General features: G+C 41.5%; 1 long non-coding RNA gene across 1 annotated transcript; it reads left to right on the forward strand.

The window, feature by feature from the left end:
* The first annotated feature begins 4,741 nt into the window (after positions 1 to 4,741).
* Positions 4,742 to 5,876, forward strand: LOC140831753 (uncharacterized). The gene is made up of 2 exons (XR_012117925.1): positions 4,742 to 4,997; positions 5,583 to 5,876. It is a non-coding gene; the product is annotated as an uncharacterized lncRNA (long non-coding RNA).
* Positions 5,877 to 10,358: the final 4,482 nt, after the last annotated feature.

Here is a 10,358-nt window from a genome sequence, read left to right on the forward strand (position 1 = left end):
TAGGTTTTTGAAATTTCGGTCGAGTATTCTTCTACCCCTTCTGGTTATGATTTCTGCATGGGTTTTATGTGGACACTGTGAGGATTCAACTTGATATGGGAGGGAATCCCAACTATGATATGACCCTCATACGGTGGGGATATAACCGATTCGGCCTCGCCCCCTTAGAGGAATAAAAATTAGGGACTGACATCAGTAAACCATTGAAAGTAGAGGAATCTCAGTGTCAGGTCAAGGATATGAATGTGGTATGAGTCAAAGTATGCATGGTGTGTGTGTGTATGTGTTTCGAATTTTCTATGCATTTTGTTGTGTACTCGAACGGCCCCCACTTGCTGAGTATTTCCCAAAATACTCACCCCTTACAACCTTCCCAGATAAATCCGAAGATAAATCAGAGGAGCAGGTTGAGCAAGAAGAGTCGGATAAATTTTGGGGCTGGTGAAATTATTTTAATATCGAGAATTATGCTGCAAAGATTTAAGAATTTTAGTAGGTTTATTTTAATTTTAAACGCTTCCGCAATTTATTCAAATTATTCAGTTGTAAAGACAATGGTTGTTTTTGCGAATTTATGAAATAAACTGGTTTCGGTTTATACTGTGCTACGAGGCTGGTCGTTTTTCGATTTTGTGATTGATAAGTGACGCCGGTGTCAATCCTGAGTTTCGGGGCGTGACAACAAGTGTACGGTGTCAAGTTTTAGTACTGGTTAGAGTACAGATATCGATCCCACGAGGAAAATGTATATCAGTGCTAGTAATTAAAATAGTCTCAACTTTATTTAGAAAAATCAAATAACAGGTTGGTTTGTTTGAAACAATAAAAAAAACGACTAAGCAATAAATCAAATTACCGACCGGAGAAATATCAGTGATAGAAAATATCTAGAGGAATGATTTCACTAAGTTTCTACGATTATTCTTCCTGGTAGCATTTAAATTCTTGAATTCCTATTATTTAATGGCCAAGAACACTTACGTATTTTATTCCCCCTTTCCCAAGTGACGAATAACTGTATCATTCAAACTTCGATTCAATTATTCCTAATACAAATCTAAGTTTAATTGATAGATGCAATCCATGGTCTTACCTAAGCCTCGCAAAAGTTATACGCCTTACGAACGATATAACTATCCCACGATGTGCCTCTAGTGATCTATAATCCTAGTCCCTCTCCCGAGTTGCAGAATTAATCACAACATACAATTTATGGCCAGTAAATTGCAATGAAATAAGAGCAGAGAACACAATTAAATAAAACGGAATCCAATCATAAAAATATCCACGTCAAATCATCGTATAGACAAAGCTACGTCAACCTCTAGAATGGAAATTTAGTTCATCACGAAATCCGAGAGAAAACAAGACATGTTTGTGATTCTAGACATCGCCACATAATAAAATAAAGAAACAAAGGAAAAGATAACAAATCCGAAGCGTCGTCTCTGTCCCCAGATCCGTCGTTCTTCGTAGTTGTGGCTGTTCTTCACACTCTGAATCTTCGTCCTGTGAATGCGCTCCGTCTCTCGCTTCTTTTCCTTCCCAAGATGGTGTATTTTCGTGTGATTTCTCCTCACGGCGGCTAACTACTTTTTTGACCTAGCGATCGCGCTTTTATACTTTTTCTGGACGCGGCGCGCGCGCGGTGGCGCGCGAGTTGCTGTGTCTGAACGTGCATCTGCGCGCGCGGCTGCGCGTGATCTCGCGCGGTGGCGCACGAGCTTCTGCTCATTTGCTTCAGCTGTGTGCGCGCTGGTGCGCGAGATGTCGCGCGATGGCGCGCGCCTCTCTGGTCATGTTTTTGTATGGGTGCGCGCGCGCCTGCGCGTGAAGTGGCGCGGCCGCGCGCACACATCTGTCTGGTGGCGTGCTCATGGTCGTGCACTTCTTGGTCCACTTGGCTTCGTCTTCGCTATTTTCCCCATTCCTGTAATGACAACAGAAACAAACCAAAAAACGCATAATTCTGTTCGAAACAAGCATAATTCAAAATGGATTCTAATATAATTTAAGTGAAAATCTTGCACTTATCAAACCCCCCAAACTTGAACTTTTGCTAGTCCCGAGCAAAATAGAATAAAAGCCGGAAGTCAATTACAAATAATGAAACTCTTAGCAGTCATGGATTCGCAAAAAGTGATATTGGCCTCAGACTTATCTATTTTAATGTAATTCATGATTTCCCAAGAGTCACGTGCGTGTGTGATATGTCAATGTTTATTTACCCAATCGAATGCTCAGATAGAGTAATAATGCCCATTCGCCTTACAGAATCGAGAAATCCTCAGTTTAGTTTAACTCACACTTCATCAAAATACAAATTCACATTCATAGATCACATATGACTTTATTGGTGATTAATTGGATCAATGAATATTCAACGAAATTATACCAAAGATGAAATCACACAACGAGATGCTTGCAAGCAAGTGATTAAAGTTTATACTTGATGACTATGTTTTTCAGGTATCAATAGGCTTGACTTGAACAACTTTTCTCCACTAATATATTGGACAAATGTGACAAGGTTAATAGGTCTTGTAGGCTTGTAACGTTAGGCCACGGCTCACGGCTACAATAAAGGTATGGAAATCAAAATTTGAGAGAAATATTTGAACTTCATCAATTTCACTCATTTTCATTTTCTTTTCAACCACCACCCACTTTATTGTTTTCTTTCATTCATATCCTTCATTTCCCGTATTTTCTTTCTTGCTAACCACTTTTGATTCATTCTTTTCATTGTTTTTCTTCTTCTTTTCTTTGCCAACTCCTTTTTGCATGCTTTAAATTTTTCTTTTTCTTTTCAAGGAGCATTTGAATCATTACAACACCACTGAATTTATTTCTCTCAAAATCAGGTAGGAAATTAAGTGTATAAGCTTCATTTGGTAGTTGTTGTGGGATATAGAATATATACAAGTGGGGGCTAATTGTATGTCATTGACATACGCCACTTGATTTTTTTTAATAGGCTCAAAATGGGACACTAGGGATACTTCATGTTCAGTTGGTAGGCTCGAAGGATCAAAACGGCTCCAAAGATCGCCTAAATCATTCCTATGTCGCATATTATCCGTATTTCGCCTCGAAAAGTGTTCAAACAAGTTCTAGATTACCGTCAATCCATTAATCATCTCATACAAACCAGTCACATGCAATTTGCAATCAAAATGATATATGAAATAGGTGCACGAAGAAAAAGTACGCATCTCAATTAACTTTGAAGCTCAACGGGCTACAATTGACAGTAAACAAATAACACAGGCCCAAGGATGTTGTGAAAGACTGCCTAGATCATTTCTAAGTCTGCAAAAGTGTCAATCAATGTCATGCAAGGTTTACCAAGAATCGGATCTCCCTCATCTATTTAGCATCATAGGCATGCAACTTGTCTCTAAGCAACGATAGTATCAACAACACGACCGTGCAAAATAATTGTGACTCCGAGGTTATCATGAACACATATAAACTTCACGACCATAATTCAATTTTCATCATCGGCCACACATTTTACTTATCCATGACTCTACCTAACAAGTTCTAACATGCAATAAAAAAATTCAAATTAACTAATACTACGCAATAAATAAAAAAAAACTAACAAAGCAATCAAAGCAATTGCACCCCCCCAAACTTAAAGTATGCATTATCCTCAATGTATAGATATGAAGAACATGACAACACATAACTCGCTCCCAAGTGTCAGAACTCGGGGCTCGAGTCATCGTTCGAAGCCTCTTCATCATCATCATCCATGGGCTGCGGTGGTGATAGAACTGGTGGTGGGTACTGTGGTGGCCAGACTGGATTTGGTGGATAGGGAACATCCGCGGGTCCAGTGGGTGGGAAATACTGGGCAAGCACTGATGTGAAGTCCATCATGAAAGACATGAAGACACCAGTAGTGTGTCGGTGTTCAGCTTGCTCTTGGCGTTCGACCCGCATATCCTACTCCAGTCGGAACATGCGATCTCCCAAACTTGATCGAGGGACCGACGGTGGTGGTGGCGGATTGCGTGCTCTTGCCCTCTGGTTGTACTCTGCCATGTCCTCTAGTCGTTCAATTTCGTATCCAAAGCGTGAACGGTCTACCTCAAATACTGTGATTGGGCCCTTGGCTTTCAAAAGCTGTTCATCAGCGCCCCATTGCACACCGGCATGAAGACATAAGGCGGTGATAGTATGTGCACAAGGTGTAAGAGCCCAAACGTTTTAAGGCCCAGCCCATGAAGTTAAATACTAATATAATTAAAAAAAAAAAAAGAAAAGATAATCACCCTCAGCACCGATTTCTCTCTCCTCGCCCGTAGCTTCTGTTCTTCATTTTTTACAATTCTCGTTCGCTTCGATCGATCATATCTCCGTCTCCAGTTGCCGGAAAAATTCAAGTAAATACATGATTGGAAAGCTCTCAACGAGAGCTACGTTGTGATACCCATATTGAAGTGTTTCTCGACACTTTTCAAAAATCCGCCGCCCCTTTCTCCGCTGAATCGACGCCGTACTTCGCCGGAGGTCGGAAATCGATTGAGGGCTTTTGTTCTCTGGGTCATAAGCTTCGTTTTGGTATACATATTGCGGTATAACTTATGATTTCATAAATTGTTTATGGGTTGTTCCATTTTTGGATTAACTTTGGTACCAATATTACTAATTGTTATATTATTGATTGTAGGTGCTATATCGGAGATGGGTAGAGGTAACTATCAAATTTTCGAAATTTGTTGGGATTAAATTTCGAAAATTCAGCATATTAAACTTGGGTTATTGAATTTTAGTGTTCAATAATTAGGTGTTTAGATGCTCTAGAATTGTCGTATATTAATTTTAGAAATATTAAAGCCTAAATTATGAATTTTTGGAATTTTAGGCTAAATTAGTGAATATTGGAAAAATAAATTGGACTTGATATGAAATGTATTATTTGCCACAGGATTGGAGTTTTCAGGAAATAATTAAGATATTTTGTGGTAAATTAAACATCGCTTGAGGTACGCATGAACCGTTTCCTTATGACGTCTATAATGATGTGGAATGACGTTAAGTACTTTGTAATGAGTTGTGGCGTGCTTTATATGCTTCTGTGAATAACGTGATTGCATTCATGCATTTATGTTATGGCATAGCATTTCGAGCCTTGACTCCGTTGATTGCTATTATTATTGATCTGTTGAGCTGTTGCGTCATCTATGGAGCGCGTGATAGGATAGATCACTCATGACATCTTATCGATGGAACGAGTGATAGGATTAGCACTCTCCTGATGACTGCTCGAGGACTGACCGGGTCGCTACCGGACCCTCGATGCTACGTGCATGGATGAGCGGCGGCATGCTATTACGTTGCTGCAGTCCTGGCACGGGTGGCCACTGTTTCTGTTGCTGATGCGTTTTATTGGACTCCGTTTTGGTATCCGTTATTTCATTGTTACCGACACGCATTGCATTGCATATTATGACATGTTACTTGATTTTATTTCACGTCAGTTATAATTGTCATAATTTTACTGGTTCGTCGTACTGGGGCCTGACCCCTCGTTTCTTTTTATGCTGTGGTTGTTTTTGATGCCATAGCAGGCTATCCAGGAGGATTTGACGCGTCTGGTGGAGCGTCAGGTAGAGGTGCCCAGTCATCGAGTCAGGGTTGAGAGTTCCCAGATATATATGTATATTATATGGAGTCATACATTTACCGGGGAGATGCCTCGTGTAGCTGTACTGTTGTTTTACGATGTTTTGAATTGATAGTTGTGTGATCGAGCCTTGCCGGCTCTGCATGTGTTTAGTCCTGGCCAGTGCGGCTATAGGTTTGTGGATTGATGTTGTGACTTTATTTCGAGTATATAAATGTTGTTTGTGATGTTTTGATAATTTTGGGATGTCCTATTTACGAATAGGTCATGCCGAAATTTCTGTAGGCCCAAAATGGAAAATTTTTAATCGCTTTCGCTGTTTACATTAATAAATCCTGCTGTTTGGTAATTAAATATTAATCAGGAGCACGGGCCCCCACACAAGGGAGGCTGACGGTCATGAGTCCCGTGTCAGCACGCATGATATAGCTGTGAATGAGCTTCCCAAGATCGACGGTTCTCCCAGTCATGATGGCGTAAATCAACGCCACTTTGTCTTTTGTAATTTCAGTCTGATGGGAGGAGGGCATGATCCGTGAGAGAATAAAATATGCCCAGCGGCGTGGGTCACGACATAGATCAGATTTCTTCAGCGTAACCGGGGAGCCCTGATTCAATCGCCACTCTGCACCCTCGATGCACAAGGACCTGATAATCTGATCGTAGTTTACATCCCCAGTGATTAACTCTGTGTACCCGTCATTTTCAAACTCCGGCAGATTGTAGATTGCATTAATGGTGGCCGAATCAAAATAGACGAGTTGCCCTCGCACCAAAACTCTGTATTCCTCATGCTTGATTCTCAAATTTGCATAAAATTCACGGACTACGGATATGACGGCGTCTGGCGGAGATTGTGCTATATCTACCCAGCTTCGTCGCACAACTTCCTCAATTATATTACAATCAAGGTGGCTCATATCTAGCCCTCTTTCAGGAATGATAGATCGAGACATGGTGCTCTCATATACCCAAAAGGCTTCCTCGTTCCAAAATTTGTTAGCATCGTAGGAACGAGACAAGGAAGCCCCATCCTTTGACCTTTTTCTTGGCGGCATAATGTTCAATTTGTATCCACTCCAATAATCAATAATATAAAGCACAAACCCACCAACAAATGCGTAAAATCTGAAAAGTATCCCAAACAATAACACGTGAAAGAAACGGTACCCTTGAGTGTAGACAAGTGAAAAAGATTTACTGTAGATGACACTCGGCGGCAAGAGATGGCGGCGGCGGCGTGCTTGAGCGGCGGCGGCGGCGGCTGCTGGTTATGGGAGAGATGAGTTATGTTGAGGGAGGAGTGTTTGTGGTTGCGAGGTGAGAAATTGTGGCAAGGCAAGGTGTTGGATTTGTGGAGGAGAGGATTTTGGAGAGGAGAGTGATGGAGGAGGCGGCTGCTTTTTGTGGGATAAGAGTTTGTGTTTGTATAAAATGGGGATATAAGGTTTTGTTAAAAAAAAATATATGTACGCTGCGCGCGGTCGCGCGAGAAGTGGCGCGGCGCGCGCGCGCTTCTATTGTTGCTTGGAGTTTTAAGCCGCGTGGGTGCGCATGATGTGGCGCTGCCGCACGCGCGCCACTGTATTCTGGAAATAAATGAGCTCGCGCAGTGGCGCGAGATGTGGCGCGGCCGCGCGCGAGCTTCTGGATCCTGCCAATAATTGAGTGCGCGCCATCGCGCGTAATATGGCGCAGCCGCGCGCTCGTCTCGGGTTTCCTTCGTTGATGATATGCACGCGGCCGCGCGAGAGTTGTCGCTGGGGCGCGCATGCATCTGTATTTTCACATTTTTTTTAAATAACCTGCAAAAATAAAACGAATCAAATTAATACTTAAATATAGAAAATTAAAAATATTAACTAAGAAATTGAGTTAAAATAATAAAGTAGAAAGAATGCAAAATTAAATAAATGCGGGTTGCCTCCCACACAGCGCTTGGTTTAACGTCATCAGCCCGACTACCACTTTTGCTCAATTGGGTTCACCCAGACTCAAATTGTCAATATTCCTCACTTCAGTTCCATAGTATGCCTTAACTCGCTGTCCATTGACCTTGAAAGTTCGTCCATCATTGCACTTCAACTCGATGGCCCCATGAGGATATACTGTTTCCACTACAAATGGGCCTGACCAACGTGATTTCAGCTTACCAGGAAACAACTTCAGACGAGAGTTGAACAGTAGTACTTGTTGTCCTGGCTTGAGTTCCCTTCGGACAATGATTTTGTCATGCCACTTCTTTGTTTGCTCTTTGTAGATTTTGGCATTTTCATAAGCGTCATTTCGGAATTCATCCGTCTCACTTAACTGTAGTTTTCTGACATCGCCAGAAGCTTTCAGGTCGAAGTTCAACTTTTTAACTGCCCAAAATGCTCGGTGCTCCAGTTCGAGTGGCAAGTGGCATGCTTTCCCAAATACTAGCCTATAGGGAGACATCCCAATAGGCGTCTTGAATGCGGTCCGATAAGCCCATAACGCATCATCCAGCTTCATAACCCAATCCCTCCGGTTGGTGTTGACAGTCATTTCCAGTATTTGCTTGATTTCCTGGTTGGATACTTCAGCTTGTCCATTCGATTGAGGATGGTATGCTAGTGCCACCTTGTGCTTCACATTGTATTTAGCCAAAAGTGAGTTGAAAATTCTATTGCAAAAATGCGTACCTTCATCACTTATGATGGCTCTCGGCGTTCCAAACCTGGTGAAGATGTTTTTATGCACAAATTTCACTACAACATGAGAGTCATTAGTGTTGGTGGCGATTGCTTCCACCCATTTCGACACATAATCAACAGCTAGAAGAATGTAAGAATTACCAAAAGAAGGGGGAAAAGGTCCCATGAAATCTATACCCCAAACGTCAAAAAGTTCCACTTCCAAAACATTTGTCAGTGGTAATTCGTGACGCCTAGAGATGTTTCCTAACCTCTGGCATCTATCACATGATTTTACTAAGGTATAACTATCTTTAAACAAACTAGGCCAATAGAAACCAAATTGCAATACCTTAGCTGCTGTTCGTGACGCTCCAAAGTGTCCACCATATGGTGAAGAATGACACTTTTCCAAAATTTGCTGGGCTTCGAGACCCTCCACGCACCTCCTAATCACTTGGTCAGCACATCTCTTGTACACAAATGGGTCATCCCAATAATAAACTTGATATCATGGACAAACTTCTTCTTCTGATGATAGCTCAGATCTGGAGGAAGGGTACTACAGGACAAAAAATTTGCAATATCAGCAAACCAAGGAATTACAGTGTTTACCTCAAAGAGTTGCTCATCTGGAAAAGTTTCCTGTATAGATCCCTCCTCTTTCTTCTCATCCAACTCAAGCCTCGACAAATGATCAGCTACCTGATTCTCACTACTTTTTTTATCCTTGACCTCAAAGTCAAATTCTTGTAGTAGCAAAATCCACCTTATCAAGCGTGGTTTTGCATATTTCTTGGCAAAAAGGTAGCGAATGGCTGCATGGTCAGTGAAAACGGTAATCAAATAAGGCCTGAATTTGTCGAAGGCAAATACTACTGCAAGCATTTCTTTCTCGGTCGTAGTGTAATTCTGCTGAGCAGCATCCATCGTACTGCTTGCGTAGTAAATCGCCTTAAACATCTTGTCCTTCTTTGGCCTAAGACAGCGCCCACTGCATAATCACTTGCATCACACATTAGCTCAAAGGGCTCCTTCCAATCCGGAACTATCATGATCGGTGCGGTCACCAATGCCATTTTGATCTTCTCAAATGCCTGCAAACAATTATCATCAAATATAAAAGTCGATTCTTTTTCAAATAAATTACATAGGGGTTTAGTGATCTTAGAAAAATCTTTAATAAATCTACGATAAAACCCCGCATGTCCGAGAAAGCTCCTTATTCCTTTGATGTTCTTTGGTGGGGGAAGTTTTTCGATTGCAACGACTTTAGCTCGGTCCACCTCTAATCCCTTGGACGACACTTTATGCCCAAGAACAATACCCTCTTGGACCATAAAGTGACACTTCTCCCAATTAAGAACTAAGTTCTTATCCTGGCATCTCTGTAAAACAAGGGATATGTTATGTAAACAATGATCAAACGACGAACCAAATACCGAAAGTCGTCCATGAAGACTTCCATAATTTCCTCCACCATATCTGCGAAAATGGCCATCATGCACCTCTGGAAAGTGGCAGGTGCACTGCATAGCCCAAACGGCATTCTCCGAAAAGCAAACGTGCCATAGGGACACGTGAAAGTAGTCTTCTCCTGATCTTCTGGCGCTATAGCAATTTGGTTATAACATGAATAACCATCTAAAAACAATAATGACAATAGCCAGCAAGTCTATCAAGCATTTGATCAATAAAAGGCAGTGGAAAATGATCTTTACGTGTGGCATTGTTTAACTTTCGATAATCAATACAAACTCGCCAGCCAGTTACTGTACGAGTAGATATCAGTTCGTCATTTTCGTTTTTCACCACAGTTATTCCACGCTTTTTTGGTACAACTTGTACAGGAGACACCCAATTACTATCAGAAATGGCATAAATCACACCAGCATTTAGTAATTTCAGTACCTCGTTTTTCACAACCTCTTTCATTGCTGGGTTCAACCTCCTCTGGTGATCCACATAAGGACTATACGACTCCTCCATCAAAATTTTATGCATGCATATAGTGGGGCTAATTCCCCTAATATCATAAATCGACCATCCTAAAGCAGCTTTAA

This window comes from Primulina eburnea, chromosome 5 (assembly GCF_022965805.1).
Source record: "Primulina eburnea isolate SZY01 chromosome 5, ASM2296580v1, whole genome shotgun sequence".
Lineage (NCBI taxonomy): Eukaryota > Viridiplantae > Streptophyta > Magnoliopsida > Lamiales > Gesneriaceae > Primulina > Primulina eburnea.